The following is an 18243-nucleotide window of genomic DNA, read 5'->3' on the forward strand; positions in this document are numbered from 1 at the left end:
TTGCCCCCGGTGGTGGTTAGAGTTATTATTGCACATTATAATGAAGCAGGTGTGATTCCTTGGGTCCTTCCTACAAAGGTGTAGCAGGTGGTTTCACTCACTGTTGGTGACATTGCTCATTTCCAACCAAGACTGGTGAAGGAAGGAACTACAGAGAGCAGCTCAGGGGAGCTCTGTTGTAAAGTCTGGAAGGAACTACAGAGAGCAGCTCAGGGGAGCTCTCGTGTAAAGTCTGGTGAAGGAAGGAATTACAGAGAGGTGTTCCTTGCAGCTCTGACAAAGCTTGGAGAAGTAGCAGCTATTCTGGAGGAAAGCTGCATTCTGTGGTGGACTCTATTGCTGGGAGCAATGGCACCAGAGCAAAGCTAAGTGGTGTTTCCCTGTTTGTATTTTTCCCTGGTGTGTATTAGTACAGCGGTGGGGCCAGTGCCTGCACCACCCAGCTCCCTAGCAAGGGATAGGTGTAGGGTGTGCTAGGGTGACAGGTTCCAGCTCGGCGACAGGTGAGGAGCCTGTATAGGGAACGTTAGGAGTGGGAGGGACACTGACTCAGGGGAGTGCAGGAGGTCTCCACGTCCCCGTTCCCTATCGCAGGGCCCACCATTGTAACTGTTTCCCCTTTCCCTGTGTCTTGTTGTTTTAGTTACCGGCCTGCGGGTCGTGTCACACAGGACAGTTACACATGCAGTGTCTTGTTGTTTTAGTTACCGGCCTGCGGGTCGTGTCACACAAGACGTGTCCTCGTGACACTTAATAGGCATTACAGCACCATGATAGCCATGTCTTTAAAATACAAAAACATGCTGGAAGAATCTCTTTGAAAAAGACGCAAATTAAAAGAATAATGTGCAACTGAAAGATAGGGAAGAACATCAAAAACTAGACAAAAAAGGCGCTTATCTGTGGAACACCTCATCCTCCATTGGGGATTTGTAATACTATATTATTCAGACATTATTAGAGATTACTCTCTGTATATGTAGCGTTAAGGGGTATTCTTATCTCATTCATTCATGGCATAACCATATGATCTAGCTCATGAATGGGACGATGTCATGCGCCACAAGGAATATAGGTGTGGCAATGAGTGAGGAACCCTCTTTATTCAAAAATTCAGCTTTGACCTTGGCCACCCTAATAGGTTGATACATCATGCACACTTGTACAGTGTTCTGGGAAGTACACCGGGTGGCTCATATAGTCATCTGGTGGTAAGCCTGGTCAGGTAAGTTTAAAAGCCCGATGTGCGAAGTGCCCCAGGAGTGGTGACTCTGGGGTGCCCTAACTCACTTTGTGTTGGAAACTACTAGAGTTTTGGCTCATTTGCCATGCACTTCACCCTTTCATTTTTTTCAGCACACATCATTTTACGGGTCTTTTAATTAGGATAGGGACTTTCTAAATTCTCGGTCAAAGATCCCGCTAGTATTACACTAGATATCCTTTACTATTTATTTAATTGTTTTCACTTGCGTTTCACCCTTTACACGTATGTCTTTGTTACTAGGATTTGTCAGAATGTGGTTGTCTTATGGGTTCTCTCCTGATAGGTCTAGGGAGGAGTGCTTAGCCATCAAGTTCTGGCTCTCCCGGTAGAGGATCTGGCCTAGATGGCTTCTAGTCTTCATTGGGTTGGAGCCCAGGCAGATGCTGGGAGAAAGAGTAGGACTCCCTTGGCTTTGGCTATGGGAAGCTACTAGCCCTGACCCTCAATGTGACCTTTTGGCTCAGAGGGACAGAGACAGGTTTGTTGGTGACCTTTCTCCTCTTGAAGAGGGACACAATTAACAGTATCCTAATGCTCTATTTTTTGGTACTTGTCACTTTTTTAAGCATAGTCGGATTTATCCCTTTAAGCCATATATTATTTAAAAAGATTGCACTTTCATCCACACATGAAACCATGAAGCATTGAGCGCTGCTACCCGCAGATCTTGTATGCAGTTGCTAGGATTCTAGACGGTGATGTACAAAACACGGGAGAGGAAAGATAGAAGGTTAAGGACGGTGCTGAGGGTGCACACACTTCATGTGAGAGATTGCAGCAGCTCTGAATAGAATGATCAGGTGGTTTTTAATGTGCAAATTGAAGCTAATTAACTGCTATAGTATCAAAGGGAGTATCAGGTCACAGGCAAGACACTCAAAAGAAAACTCCAGAGAACAGAAGGAACCATCATTATGAAGGCAGAGGTTCACATAAATTATTATATTGATGATCAGTTTACATTTTATTTTGGCAAAAATTTCACAATCGCTTCTAAAATTGCGACATGTGTGAAAAATTTTGCAACATTAGTCTCTGCTTTCGAAAAATGAATACAAGTGAAGTGAGAAAACTGGAAATAGCTATCCTGTAAATATTTCTTTATGCAAAGTCGAAAAAAGGTGAAAATCAATGTAAAAATGAAAATCTGTTAATAACAGATGTTGAAGAAACGTTAATCAGTTACTCAATTGTAAACACATGAGAATTATTAAATTTATAGCCAGTCCCCGGGTTAAGAACTAGGTAGGTTCTGTAGCTTTGTTCGTAACTCGAAATTGAGTGGAGTTGGAACAGAACCTGCAAAACAAATAAAATATCTGTTATACCTATGATTAAGAGTCAGCTAGACTTGAAATGTGTCAGTATACTTTTTATACCCAATCAACTATTTTAATTAAGTCATAATAAAGTATTTTTGCTTTTAATTCGCTTTGCTGGATTTAAAAACCTGTTTTCACAACTTAAAATAAAATAATACTCAACTCCCTGCTCTCCAGCCTCTTAACTGTATGCCAATACTTCCAGCTGCATTCAGGCTTCTGAGGTTACTACCTATAATAAGGTCATGACATAGTGATGTCAAGGCGTGCGCAGGGACCTTTATCCTCCTTGCGAAATGACCTCCAAGACCCAGAAGTCCGCAGAAGTGCCGACTTTTAATGAAAAGACCAGAGAAGTGTAGCACCCCGATGGAGAGAAAAGGACCAAATGGTGGATAGTAAAGTTGCTTGAGAAATGCGTATTTGCTTTTGACAAATATTCTCATTATGGCTTTCCTTTTTTTCCCACCTCGATGACCGCCGTCTGGTCTTTTTCTTCTTGCTGTTGAGCACCATATCTGCAGCCTCTTCACTATAGGCCAGGACTTCAGGTCACACCCAGGCCTCGATGTAGTCGAAAGTCCTGGCTTATAATGAAGAGGCACACAATGGTGGCAGAAATATGAGGACCAGACGAAGGGTGGCAAGCAGTGGGTTGGCTGGAGTTCTTAAGAGGTGAGGTTAGTTTTTTCTTATTTTGAATATGTGACGATCATATTTAGTGGTCATACGTACGTCGAATGTTCATAATTTGCGGACTGCCTGTATTAGGAGTAGTACACCTTTTATCACATTCATTTCTTATCTAGAACCATCTTCAATTCCACTGGTACAAAAACCAAGCCATTATTAATAAATGGAGGAATTGAATTTATACTAACCAGTATCTCATTTGATTCGCCTACAAACCATATAATATCCATGCAAAGTTGAAATAATTTAATTCTGTGTCCTTGGTAGGAAAATATGCTTAATAGTAGATAGAATTACGTGAACATTAAACAATAACTATACTTTTAGATACCTTGATCTAAATTGAAAACATGATAGAAATATGAACGATTTTATGTAAAAATGTTATTGTGTTATGCCTGAAAAATCATACTGAAATCCAAACCTCTAGATGTTTCCTTTCTCTCTTACTCGCTGTTTTCTGCCTGTTGTCAAGTGTAATCTGTCTTTAACAGTGCAGATGCAGAGAAGGATTACAGGAGGCCTGGGCGGGACTTTGTCCCTCTCTTAATGCTCCCTTTGTCAAAGTGATACAGGCACAACAGAGAAGCAGGCGGTCTGTCTGATCTGGGCAGGCAAGCTACTGGACATATTAACCTGGTAAGTGCATATTGTGGAAGATGATGGGAGCAAGACTTTGCTTGTCTACAGGTTTTGTGTGACAGGACGGGTTTAGTTTCCATTATATTGGCCCTAGTGTGGGCATATCTAAGGGTCCCGTTACAGTTAGCGATGCACCAGCGATCCCAACAACGATGCCTCCCGGTCAGGATCGCTGGTGCATCGCTAAATGGTCACTAGTGAGCTGCCAAACAGGCAGATCTCCCCAGCGACATAGCAGCGGTCGGTGGTCGTTACTTACCTGTCAGACGCAGCGATGAAGACGTCCTCCCGCCCACATCCACGCGTCACTCGTCGGCGCCAGCAGGAAGCCCAGCAGGAAGTCGCCGCCGAGAAACGGCCCAGGATGTTCTCGCGCGATTACCGATAACCAGCAGGGGAGCCGGTCGGAGGTAAGTATCAGACATAGCGATATCTAGCAATATCGCTGCTGCATCACAAAATCGGTGACGCTTTAGCGATATTGCTAGCGATATCGCTATGTGTGAAGCCCCCTTAAGCAAGCTAAATTAGACTGTGAGCCACAAGATAATATGAGAAGCAAGAATTAAATAAGTGAATGAATATTTTTGTTGATGATGAGTAGAGATGAGCAAACTTGTTCGCCAATCTCAAATTCAGCACGAACCTTGCACATTTGGATTCTTGTTCTGATTCCCGAGCATGTTCCTCAAAATCGGCAAAACTTGGCCAATGTTCAGTAAATGATCGCGTTTCCACTAATACTTTTGTTAGGTTTTTGGCTAGGATAGTGGTTCTGTATGATGAGTGGGGCACGTGATTGTTGAGGGGAGAGGTCAGAGGAGCGGCAGACTGTTTTTCTTTATTTTATTAACTTAATGGTGACTCCGGCAGCCAATCAGGGCGCAGAAACCATCCACAACGTCCAGATACAAGGGCTCGTGTCATTGGCTGCCAAAGTCACATGTCCCTCTCTATATAAAAAGCAGACATGTGGCTTCGGCGCCATTTTGTGAGTACAATAGCATAGAGAGGCCACTGCTGCAAGTAGTCAGAGAGTTAGCTAGGCGGTTTATTCTCAGCCAGTTCAGATAGATAGGATCCTGTGTCAAATCGACCTTCCAGCATATAAATCCTTTGTGCTAATTGTGTGGTCCAGTCACCAGTCCATGTTTCAGCATATAAATACTTTTTGCTAATTCTGTGGTGCAGCCACAAGTCGCCACTTCAGCATATAAACCCATAGTGCAGCTGATTCTGTGCTACAGCAATCAGTTACCACTTCAGCATATAAATCCTTTGTGCTAATTGGGTGGTCCAGTTGGAGCTCCCGGCAGGATTGGGGGTCTAGGTCTGGGCCTTCGTCAGTTCTTCTGGGGTTTTGTCACGGCAGCGGTGACCCGGTCCGTGGCCCTGGGTGTCCAATCAAGTAAAGATGGGGAAGTTAGCTGAAATAAAGTCGTGACGCCACCCGTGGGATTCGGCAATAAGGAGATAGCCAACACTGCTTAAGGAGGCCGCTGGGACTGTTTGTGATGCAGCAGAGTTGATACAGCTCTCCACGGGTAGAGCTATGCCTCAGGGCAATTATAGGGTTAAAGATGTTGGTAATGGTTGTAGTGCAGGGCAGATGATGCAGTAAATAATCTGAGGACACAGCAGAGTGCAGTCTTCACACTTTTACTCACAGTTCTTCCAGTTACAATCCCCATCCAGGGTGCTGTGTCCTCCGGGTTGGTGGTCCAGCCAGCACTCTGGTAGTTTGGGGTCCACTGTACCAGAACCCCCTTCTTATGTTCCTTTCCTAGCTGTCTCTCTGCGCTGGCTCCCATTTCTTCTGCCCTGCGCCTTCACACACAGTGTCCCAAGCCAGCAGCCTCCGATCCTGTCGGGCGACAATCTCTTAGTCCCCTTGATCCTATCTGGCTGCCTTTTCAGCAAATGTGTATAGAGTTGGCTGTAGCACATACAGTCACTACAACCTCCAGTTTACTAGCTGATTCCTTAGTTTCTACACTAGTCTGGGGCCGGTCCCCTACTGCGACCTGGTCAATCCACCCGACTACAGTCAGCGTGGATTCGGGTGCGACGGGTGGATTCCTCACTTCCCGTGCCCCAAGGACCCCTTCTTTCTCTCCTCTTTTCTCTCACGCTGTGCTAGTCTAGGGACCTGCTCCTCTCTCCTTCAGTCCCCAGCACCAACTGTCTACCTCCCTCCAACTGACTCTTGTTTCCATGACAACTTTCTCTGACTACTTCCCTTCTCCACTTCCTCCGCCCACACCCTCTACCTAGTTCCCCTTGGCCTTGAGGGATTTGGTGTTGGATGCTAGTGTATGGGTTTAGGGTAGTGTCCCCTGCTTACCTGAGAGTACCATACCTCTGGCTGAGATGCAGTACCTCTGTGGCGACTGGACCCTCAGGGGCACCACACAGTCAACAGTCCATATTTCAGCATCTAAATCCTTTGTGATAATTGAGTGGTCCAGCCACCATTTCACATTTCAGCATATAAATCATTTGTGCTAATTGGGTGGTCCAGCCACACTGTCTCAGCAAATAAATATTGATTGTTAATTTAATGACAGGTGACTAACAGGTCTGGGACTTGGGTTATGAAACAGCAGGTTAAAAGAGGGGAAGGGTACATCCAACATGAGTGAGAAAAAGTGAGGTATTGGTAGAAGGGGGAATAGTCCTGTTGTTTGAGGTGTATGTGGGGTAGGTGGTTATGTTAAAGAAAGCTATAGTAAACATACACCAGCTCTTCCTATCCAAAGACAACTAACAACTTCTGTTACTGGATGGGCTACTCAACTCCCTTTCTTTGGCAGTTGCATAGCGGTACACCTTGTAGATAATTTTTTGAAATGTGGAGACTCCACATTGGGTCTCCATCTGGTGGGTTGCCTACAGTGGAAGGGGTCTCAGGGCATCAGGCCTACACCTATCACTCATCCACCTCTTTCTGATTAATTTGTAAGGTAGAAAGGCTGGGCCAGGACCAAGTCCATCTATCCATGCTGTGCCATTATAAACATCTCTATTGTGGGTCAATTGATGCCACTTTTCTTGATATCTGCCCCTAATTTTTGGAAATGTTTGCACTCCAAGTTGGGTGTCTTTCATGTGCGTTGCTTGAATTTGGCAGACCTTGAAGAACACCAGGCCTACACCTGTCACTCATCTACCTGTTACTGATCAATGTTTCAGCTAGGAATGCTGGACCAAGCCCTGTCCCATGCATCCATGCTGTGCAATTATACTATTTGTACACTGGGTCAATTGATGCTACTTTTCCTGGCGTCTGCCCCTAATTTGAGCTGTTGTGACAGCTTTTAGGCCTGCCTGAAGGTATTGCCTATGCTTTTGGTTTTGTCTCCCATTGAATTCAGAGAAGTTCAGATAAGTTCAGCGAACTGTTCGGTGAACATTGGGATGTAAGCAGAGCAGAGCTGAACCAAACCTTAAAAGGTTCACTCACCTCTGTTGCAATTTTTTAAATTTTTTCTTTGTAAAATGATAAACATTCTTAGGCCATGTTCACATTTTCAGTATTTTATATCAGTATTAGTAAGCATAAATCAGGAGCGGAACAATCAGAGAAAACGTATAATAGAAACACATCACTGGAGCGCCCGCCAGGTCGCTTCTTAAAGGGGCAGTGTCACAGCGGCGGTGACCCGGTCCATGGCCCTGGGAGTCCAATAAAAGGGGTATATTTACAAGGGATGAAAAATAAAGAGTTTTTGTAAAGAGTTTGTGACACAACCTGTGGTATCTGGTCAAAGGCAACCAACGCTGCAGTGCAGATCCTCTGGGACTGATTGTGTGATGCAGCAGAGTTGGAATAGCTCTCCACAGGCAAAGCTTAGTCCCAGTGCCGATGAAAGATGTTGAGGAAGATGGTGATGTAGTGTGAAGCAAGGGATGTAGCAGTGCTGAGTAGATGATGCAAGAAGAATGTAGAAGACACAGCGAGGTGCAGTTCCAAAGCTTTACTCACAATTTCTGGTGCACACAGATGCCAACTTAGTGCTACGTCCTCCAGGTGAGGGATCCAGCCAACTTCCAGGCAGATACAGGACACCTTTCCAGAACTCCCTGTCAGTATGTGCCTTGCCTGGCTGTCTCACTGTGCCGGTTTCTACTCCTCTTCCTTCCCAGCACCTCACAGTCAGTGTCCCAGGCAAGCAGCTGCGGACCTTGTCGGATAATGTGCACAATGCGTTTCCTTACTCCTTTCTGGCTGCCTTTCCGGAGAAGATAACTGTGGTAGTTGGCTGTGGCCCTTAAAGTTGCCACAGCTGTCAGCTTTCTAGCTGAGTCCTGTTGTCCACACCACTAGGCTAGGGGTCGAGACCCTTCTGCGACCTGGATTTCCCCCACCTGACGTCCGTCAGTGTGGAATGAGCCCCACGGGTAGCACTCGCTCAACCCATGCCTCTGGGAATCCCTTTCCCATTTCAGAGAGCTTCCTTCTGTCCTTCAGTCCGTATTAGCCACGCCTTCAGACCAGGGGTCTGCTGTACAATTCTGTCTCTTCCCTCCTTCCCCTACGGGAAGGTTGCCTATGCACGTCTTTCCCCTTCTTCCCCTATGGGAAGACTCCCTTTCACTTCCCTTCTATACTCAAGCTCTAACCCTCAAACCCCACCCACCTTCTAACACCCTTTCCTAGCCAGCAGGGATATAGGAGCACCTGCTGCTATAGTGTGTGTGGTGGATGCAGGTGTTGTGTCAGAGCCAGGTCAGGTGTCTCCAGATTACCTGCAAGGTGAGATACCACACCACTGGTTGAGGTGTAGTACCTCTGTGGTGACTGGACCCTCAGGGTTGCCATATAACCACTTCTGTATTTATTACCTACTTCCTTTTTTGGCTTACAAATACTGAGTAAAATACTGACCAAAAACTCAATGTGTGCACAAGGCCTCAAGGAAGCCCAATGGACCTCATTATAATCAATGGAACGTGTTTGACTCCTTCTGTTTTTCTGTCTTTATAAAACATCAAAACAACAGAATTCTGTACGCCATTGTGAACAGAGGCTAAGATTACAGTGGCCTCCAGCAATGAAGTAGTTACCAGACCATAGTTTAATTGCCTGGAGAATTTCTTCTTCTCTGATCGTCTCTTACTGGATTTTTTTGTTGTTATGTTGATGCTTCTTTAAAACCATTCACAGTATGCAAATAATCCAATTAAAAAAGTCATCAATATGCAGTGGCAGGTAATAAAGGAACACTATGTAGCTTGGGTAAGAAATAGCCTAATATTGCAATAATTAATGATGTTTTCTCATGCTACTTTGTGTACACAGATATCACACTTATTACTTCTATTAATGCGGCCATCACAAGGAAATGATTTGTAACAGTAAGAAAATGGGGATGAAAAGTCATATTCAATCTGTACTTCATATAGCACCGAAGAATGCAAAATTCTAGCATTTTCGCAACTGGGCTCTATTATATCTATATATATATATATCTATATATATATATATATATATACAGTATATATATATATATATATATATATACATATATATTTTGGATTCAGACTCAGCATTGTGGTACCCCAGGTTGTGAAAAAATAAATGTAGTTTGGAGCACCATTGCTACCAATGTGAATATACCCACAGTGATTACAGATATGAGCTGGTTCCGTGAAGCACCTGGCTCGGATGAACTAGTCTTAAGCAGCATGGGCTGTGCACTGGTGCAGCAGTCTGCAGAACAAGTTCCAGTTCACCCTTCCCTTCGCCAAGTGTCAGCATTAGTGACTGCATACCTCGGGGGAACAAAGCCAGGATGCGACCATAGGCAAGTATCCCTTACCGCACTGGGTCTGGCTGACAGACACAGCAAACCTTCTTGTCACAGTTCACATTGATGTGCCATCCATGATGAGCTGCACTACCTAAGCCACTTGTGTGGGTTGTAGAGTCCGTCTCATTCTACCACAAGTGTGAAAGCACAAACAACATTCAAAGTGACCAAAACATCAGCCAGGAAGCATTGGCACTGAGATGTGGTCGATGGTCGCCACCTGCAGAACCACTCCTTTATTGAGGGTGTCTTGATAATTGCCAATAATTTCCATCTGTTGTCTATTCCATTTGCACAACAGCATGTGAAATTGATTGTCAATCAGTGTTGCTTCCTAAGTGAACAGTTTGATTTCACAGAAGTTTGATTTACTTGGAGTTATATTCTGTTGTTTAAGTGTTCCCTTTATTTTTTTGAGCATTGTATATGAAAAACAACCATGAACCCTTGCTCTGCCTCCTGCTCGTCACTGCATCCCATGCACCTGCTAGTATCCTACAATGGTACGTGTCAGTAGCTTGGAGGAATCCCATTCAAAATAAAACATAACCTTTAATAATTCATTAAAACCTGAGACATAACATAAACAGCACATAAACAGACATAATAGTGCTCGTGCGTATCAGTGCTCATTTAAAAAATGGTTCGGTCTCACCATTACTCATGGGCATAGATGCCCCGGCGTATTTTTCAGAAGTCCCCTGCCGTGTATTCGGGTCCATATAGCAGCACAAGACAGCATGTGGAAAAGGAGGTTAAAGGGTTACAGGTGTGCAGTTTTCCCTATCCTCCCTGTCGTGCCCAGGTATTACTCCTGCCCTTACAAGGACAGGCCCCAAATGGACCCTATAGTGTCACCCCCAGTCCTCAGAAGGGGTATTTGCTCCTTACGCGTTTCCTCCCCAATAACGGGGATTCATCAGGGGAGTTATACAAATAGATATAAGGGGGTTTAAATATATTTGTCCATAAAGAAAAAGAGAAGGCCCAGCAATGGCTTAGGGACTTACTTTTTGGCAGTGATATGGACAGTCACTCTGCTAGTTGAGGCACCCAGCCATTAAATGAGCACTGATACGCACGAGCACTATTATGTCTGTTTATGTGTTGCTTATGTGATGTCTCAGGTTTTAATGAATTATTAAAGGTTATGTTTTATTTTGAATGGGAATCCTCCAAGCTACTGACATTTAACCCATGAGGGTTGTACATGTGGTATTAAGCATTCTTTGCCACAGCTGATCTTATCCTACAATGGTACAGGAGTAGTAGAGACATGGATGTAAGGAAGCTGGCAGTAGTATGGAGTAGTAGAAAGTTTATTATTGTGGATGTGAGAAGTAATACTTGGCTAGTGAAGACTTAGATAAAGTTGGTTCAGGCAGCAATACCTGAGAATTTTAGACTTGGAAGTAGTAGAGCTAAGCAGCGGAATTGGAAAAGTAAAGAGTTGCCTATAACAGAATTGAGTAGTAGGGACATAGATGTAGCAGAACTGAGCAGCTACTGGAGTAGTAGGGACTTGGATGTAGCAGAACTGAGCTGCTATTGGAGTAGTAGGGACTTGGATGTAGCAGGACTGAATAGTTATTAGAATAGTAGGGACTTGGATGTAGCAGAGCTGAGCATTTATTAGAAGAGTAGTGACTTGGATGTAGCAGAGCTAAGTAGTTATTAGAACAGTATGGACTTGGATGCAGCAAAGTTGAACAGCAATCCTGGAGTAGTAGAGACTTAGATGTAGAAGAATTTAGCAGCTATTAGAATAGTAGAAACTTGATTGTAGCAGAGCTGAGTAGCTGTTAGAAGAGCAGAAACTTGGATGTAGCAGAGTTGGACAGTGGTCTTGTAGTACTGTATTATGGACTTGGATGTAACAGAACTGAGCAGCTACAGAGACTAAAAAACTGGAGACCGCAAAATAGCTACATAAGTCAAATCATTACATAAATGCCTAATATATTAACAGCCCCATCATTACAATCTACAGAGAACTGAGGGCTGAAGGAAAAAAGTAGCACACACCAGCATACCTGCCATATGGGGGATATATCATAGTATAGGCAATATAGCAACAAAATACCCCATAATACTCACAGTGCTGTGGACTGTAAAAAGACCAATTGTCAAACTGACATGAGAGGAGGGGGAAGATAAAACCTTCCAAACGACAATAAAGGTCAAAATATAAAATTGCTTTATTGGACACAGGGCAAGGACCAATACAGAGGTCAAATGCTGCTTCAATATAACCCATATAGGGAGGACAGAAAAGTATAACCATCATTCCATATAAAATAAAGAAACATAGCCTACTCAGTTTAACAATGATAGCGCATAAATACACTGAAAGTGACCATGTAATAGGTAATGAGTACGTCCTACATTACCTAACATGTGCAAGTGCACGCAGACAATAGAAGAAACCCGGTGCCTGCCCTGACGCGCGTTTCGGGAACCTTCGTCAGGGGGCGCTGAGAAAACTGAGGGCATAAGACAATCGGACACATCGTAAATTGTTTAAAAATTAATCTTTATTACATTTGCAATAAAAAGACATATGAAGAAATTAAAAAAATTGAAAGAAACAAGCGATATCACAGGACATTAAACAATGCATAATTGTGTATGTTGCGAATTATAAATTAACTTGTAGGGAATCAAACATGGGCGTAAAGCCAAAGGGCCTAATGCACATCCAAGTGCCAGGAATGAATGCTATACATAACAGCAATCGGATCAATCAAAATGACTATTAATAGATGACAGTGGAAATTAGCAAAACAGACTGGAATCACTATGAAGACTAACGAAAGTTACCATTGTGAAATAAAGTACATGAAGTGGCAAATATTGCATCATCAGCTGAAATGCAAGTCACAATGGAGATACCTAAATTGTGTCTTTTCCTCTGGGATGGCGCCAACCCCAATGTGCATTTTATTGAAGCCTTTGTCAGGGAGTGGCATCATTCCAGCAAAACTCATCCTTTATACCAACTCCCACTTGTTGTATTAGATAAAAAATACCTGGGTGTAGTAGAGCCGAGTGGCAGAAATGAAATAGCAGAGCCGAAGCAGGAATGCTAACTACCGGAATACTCCTGCGGTATCCTGTCGCCTGAGCCGGATTTAAATGACCCAACGGCATCACATCATCAAATTTCTGAGGGGATCTCAAGAAATGGAACCAGCCATGATAGATGCACAACACGGCATTCGGCACTCCAACTGAGACAGGAGAGTAACAGAAGAATTAGGAAGGAAATCAGAAGTCAGAACAAGGCATCATTGGCATCAACAGAAAGAAGTATTAGGCTGTGTGCCCACATAGCGTTTCTTAAGCGTTTCCGCGGCGCTTTTAGACAAGCGTTTCTGCTGCGGAACCGCTTAAGAAAAGCATCCAATGTAATATAATGGAAAATGCACATGTTGTGCTAATGGTGCGTTTTTTTCCGCTGTGGAAACGCTAAGCGGAAAAAAACACAGCATGTTCATTAATTTTGTGGAAACGCACACGTTTCCGCATACATTCAATTGTATTGCAAAAATGCATAGGAAAACGCATGCTAAAATGCTTAACAAAAGCGTCAAAAACTTACAAAAGCGCTTCATAAAACGCATGCGTTTTCCCGGGAAGAGGGTGTGCGTTTCCGCTCAGGAAAATTCTGCATGAAAAACGCTAATCAAGTTTTTTTTTAAGACTTTGTTCCATAAACAACATTCATCATCATCATCCACAGGATCTAAAAACATCTCAAGAAAAAAATAGGGGCATTTCACAAACAATTTCATAATTTCCTTATGTGTGGAAGTTGCAAATGGCCTGTATCAATTATTGTGCAGAAGTTTATAAATTTTCGGGATTTTCCAGTTTTCTTTGAAATTACATTGGATTAATTGTTTCGTCTTTTGTTACTTCTTTTAACAGCTCCTGGCGTCGAAAGCCAAAAAGCTAAACATCTCGATTCTTTGGACAGATAACGCTTTCAGGTTGCTCACTTTTTAAAGTTGAAATTAAAAAAAATGATGCTGCAAAAATGACGGAAAAAACGCCAGCGAAAACGATATTGCTGCAATCTTATTCTGGAAACCTTGTCGAAACAGTGAAGGGTGAAGATGGAAATGAAGGATCATTTGGTCCATCTGTATACGCAACCACAAAACGACTGGAGCTTTTCTGACAAAATTGCACGCCCAACTGTATTTCCCCATTTTTATACTTTTGCCTGCAAATGTAACCAGATTGCATGGCAGGAACTACTGGTAGGACATCACAGATACCGGCCTCCAATTCATCATGTGCATTTTTTAAGTCACTTTCTTTTTTCTATCTTGCGGTATTCACTGGCCTTTATTGCACCAAATTCATCAAAAAGGTCCACACAGTTCATGAATTTAGTGCAAAGTTACCAACAATGGGCTTCTTTCCTGTCATTAACCATTTTGTGACTTTCTGAATTAAAAAAAGTAACTTCTTTTTCAAAATGTCACAAAAAATGCGACTTTTTAGAAAGAAGGGCTAAAATTAGGCCAGGTAGGACAAGGAAGAGAGTTGTACCAGTTGTAACTTTTTAAAAGGTAGCAATTGATGAATCAGTCGAAAACATCTGGAATCACTAAATTCTGTTCACAAAAACAGAAAAACAAACAAAAAAACAACAACTGGTGAGCAAATATAAAATAGACTTAGGATAGAATAATAAATTGGGTGCAAACAAAAAAGTGCACTAAACATCCAAAACTAGACAAAAAACAGCCGCAAAGACTATGATTAATTGGGGCCATAGTGTAAGATTTCAAGAAAAAGCTAAACACTTGTCCATGAGCTGTTTCTCCCAATGCACTTTTCTATTGACTTGAAAATGACTCAGGTGCAGTACCAGACACAACTTGTGGGTAAGAGTTGTGCTGTTTAGGGAGAAAAAAATTTTTTGAGCGGGTTTTCCCAGGAACAAAGTTTAATTTTAATCAATAGATCTTGTAATAATAAAAATGTCCACAATTGGATGTGTTTAAAAAAATGTTCCTGTGCTGGGATAATCTTATAAATGTGCCTCTGCTATCTACTGTGTAATGGCTGTGTCTGACCGTACAGGAACATGGTCTGATTATACTACATCTGCTGGACATGGGAAGAAGCAAAAGAGAGTATACAGACAGGGTAGCAGGGAGTCACAAATGATTTTTCTCTCTTTCAGGTAAAACATTTTTTAAAATGTAAATAAGAAGGAAAAGTCAGCTTACCCGTCTGTATGAATATCCCCAAGCCAGCTAACGCTCAGCACGGACCATGGTGAGTAGCCACTACCCTTCAGAGCACAAAGTGAAGAAAAAAAATTTCCAGCTTCTGGCGAAGCGGCTAAAACTAGACAAAGCTTTATTGGACAACTAGAAAATTCCATAAAAATATTTCCCAGCAGATACCTATACACACCAATGGAGAATATCTACGCATTTCGTCTTTAAACAGTCCTTTGTGAGACTAACAGGCAGTGAAATGTTTAGTCTCACAAAAAGAATCAGCTGTGATCCCATGCTGTCATGTCTGTATACTCTCTTTTTCTCCTCCCCTGCCCAGGAGATGTGGTATGATCAGACCATGTGCGTGCCCAGTCAGACATAGCCTGTCACGCACAGTGTACGACAGACGACTATCTGCAACACAAAGGAATAAGGGAAGGGGAACCAAACACTAGGGAAGGGGGAAGTGGATACCCCTAGACAGCCCTATGATCGGCATATAGGTTCCACATCTATCGCCGAGCATGATACCTAATCCTGACCCTGGCAATAAGCCCTGCATCGGGAAGGACAGGATGGGCGCTAGTCAATCCCACTAGCACTAAAGACAGCAAGTATAAATGAAGCAAGGAGGATACATAGCTTGAGTAGACTCAGAGAGAAACATTGGACAAGCTAGAACGACTGGCTGACCTTACCCCATCCTTTTCACTTGTCATTCTTGTAAATAACCTATTATCTCACCTTTTATTGCACTGCAACTTTGGTTACATATATGGTATTAGTCATTCTCACAGCTAGAAAATGTGCAAACAAATAAATGATAATACCAGCACGAATACAAATCTTCCCTGTCTGCCATGCTTCACGAGACTCGGTCCGTGCCTCGCAGTCCAATATCACACTTTGCCACGGTGTCAGATGGAAACAGACGGATATGTTATATCAGGAGCTGGCAGCATCTCGCAAAGTAATCACACAGCCAAGAACAAGACTCGGGATTGACGGGTCAGGCTTGGTCACATGTTTATCATTCATCGCATCTTCTGTAAAGATTTCTAACGCAGACGGGGATCGCTGACTGCATACAAACATAATACAGATTTACACTAATCAATAGTAGGAAATGGGTTGTCAGCAGAGAAGCCGGGATGGGTTTATTCTGCTTATTTCTTGAACAGCTGCCCATATACACAAGTATATTTCTAGGATTAGACAATATGATAACCCCTATTTTTACCCACTGAAGAGTTAACAATGAAGGTTGTCTCTACATGCCAATAAAAAAGGAGACTTGTTCAACTTTTCAGAAAGAAAATATCATTTTTTAACAGTGGACATCCAATGCAGTAATAAATTCCAACCATGTGGGGACCATACTTCCAGTCTCAAGGAATGGTAAAATTTCCTCTTAAAGAGGACCTGTAACCAGATCAAAAGTGTCCAGCTCTTATTTTCTTCCCGCTACTCCCTATACGGCTCCAGTGATATGGACTTTTTTAGTTAGTATTAAATTTATGGTCTTTCCTAAGGGGGCATGGCTGACAGGATCTACTGGGGCATCATACTGTGCAGGTGGAGGCTTCATACTGTCTATATGAGGACATCTTTGGGGCACCACACTGCATGTGTAGAGGCTTCATCCTGGGAATATGGGGCATCTTTGGGGAATCATACCTTGCGTGGGGCATCATACTGTGTGTGTGGAGGCTTCATACTGTCTATATGAGGGCATCTTTGGGGCACCACATTGTGTGTGCAGAGGCTTGATGCTTTGTATATGGGGGCATCTTTGGGGCATCTTTGGTGCATCATAGGCTGCATACTGTCTATATGAGGGCATTTTTGAGGCACCACACTGCATGTGTAGAGGCTTCATACTGTGTATATGGGGGGCATCTTTGGGGCATCATACTCTGTGTGGGGCATCATACTGTACGTGTGGAGGCTTCATACTGTGTATATGGAGGCATCTTTAGGGCATCATACTCTGTGTGAGGCATCATACTGTGTGGGTGGAGGCTTCATACTGTCTATTTAAGGGCATCTTTGGAGCACCACACTGTGTGTAGAGGCTTCATACTGTGTATATGAAGGTATCTTTGGGGTATCATACTCTGTGTGGGGCATCATACTGTGCAACTTTGTCAAAAGTCACATTTTATATATTTGACTTAAACCTTTACAAGCTTAGTGAACCTCACCAAATTTCCACCCACTATTAAACAGAGGGAAGAGCGTTGTAGCTTAACAAAACAAATTGTACAACTTTGCAGAGACAAAAATCAGTCGAAAATTACTTAATACTTTCCCCTCTATTAGTGAAAAAATCCTAAAAGTAATTGTATTCAGCGATTTACCCAAGTCCTGGTACAAGTTTCCAGGTGGTTACTCTCCTTGATTCTGGGTATATGAAATGTTTTCTGGACATGGGACTTGATCAAGTAACATTTGCCAACTGAAGAGCAACAGAAAACCGAAGGGCAACAAATTCCAGATGAAGATAGGGAATTATTCTCTAAATTTTGTTCTGCTTTATATATTTGTGGTCTACGAGGTCTCGTACTTTACTTTCCTGTGGTGTCCATTACTAAAACTGGAAATGGAAGAAGGCAAAAACCATATTATCGAGAAAGAAATGACAGGGTTTCAGTAGCAATCTAATACTGACGGCAGCCTGGGTTTAACTTTTCTATTTGTAGAGCTACAGCTTAGACTACAGAGCAGACAACCATTAAAGATGTATCCAGACGGCGTTCTATGGCTGAATGCACACACTCTCATTCCTAGCTCCACTAGCTCCAGCATATGTTGCTAAGTGGCAATGCAATGACTCGCGAGTCGCGAGGCTCAGTGCTCCGAATGGCACAATTACATTACAAAGAGCAGGTCAATAATATTGAACCTCCTGACATGACCATCTGCGTCACAGCTCCGATTAGGAGATTACATTCATGACCTGAAGTGCCAAGTTATTTCTCTGATTTTACATTTGAAGCTTATCTGCATTTCTCCCTTTTTTTTCAATCAAGACTTTCGAATTTTAGAAACGGAAGCACAGGGGATATCAAATGGTTCCCAGACATTCAACAATTGTGCTGATAATTGCAAAACAGCGAGCTTACAGTCCACCCTCGGAGACTGGTTTCAGATTCCACCTTTAATTACCAGCCCATAATTCTTCTAGAACAGACTGATATGTGACCTGCCGCTTTCTAGGTGGAGTTGGACTTGAATTCACAGCGGCTGGCAGAGCATGCTGG

This window comes from Dendrobates tinctorius, unplaced genomic scaffold (genome assembly GCF_039654945.1).
Source record: "Dendrobates tinctorius isolate UK_male_01 unplaced genomic scaffold, ASM3965494v1 ptg000086l, whole genome shotgun sequence".
In the NCBI taxonomy this organism is placed as follows: domain Eukaryota; kingdom Metazoa; phylum Chordata; class Amphibia; order Anura; family Dendrobatidae; genus Dendrobates; species Dendrobates tinctorius.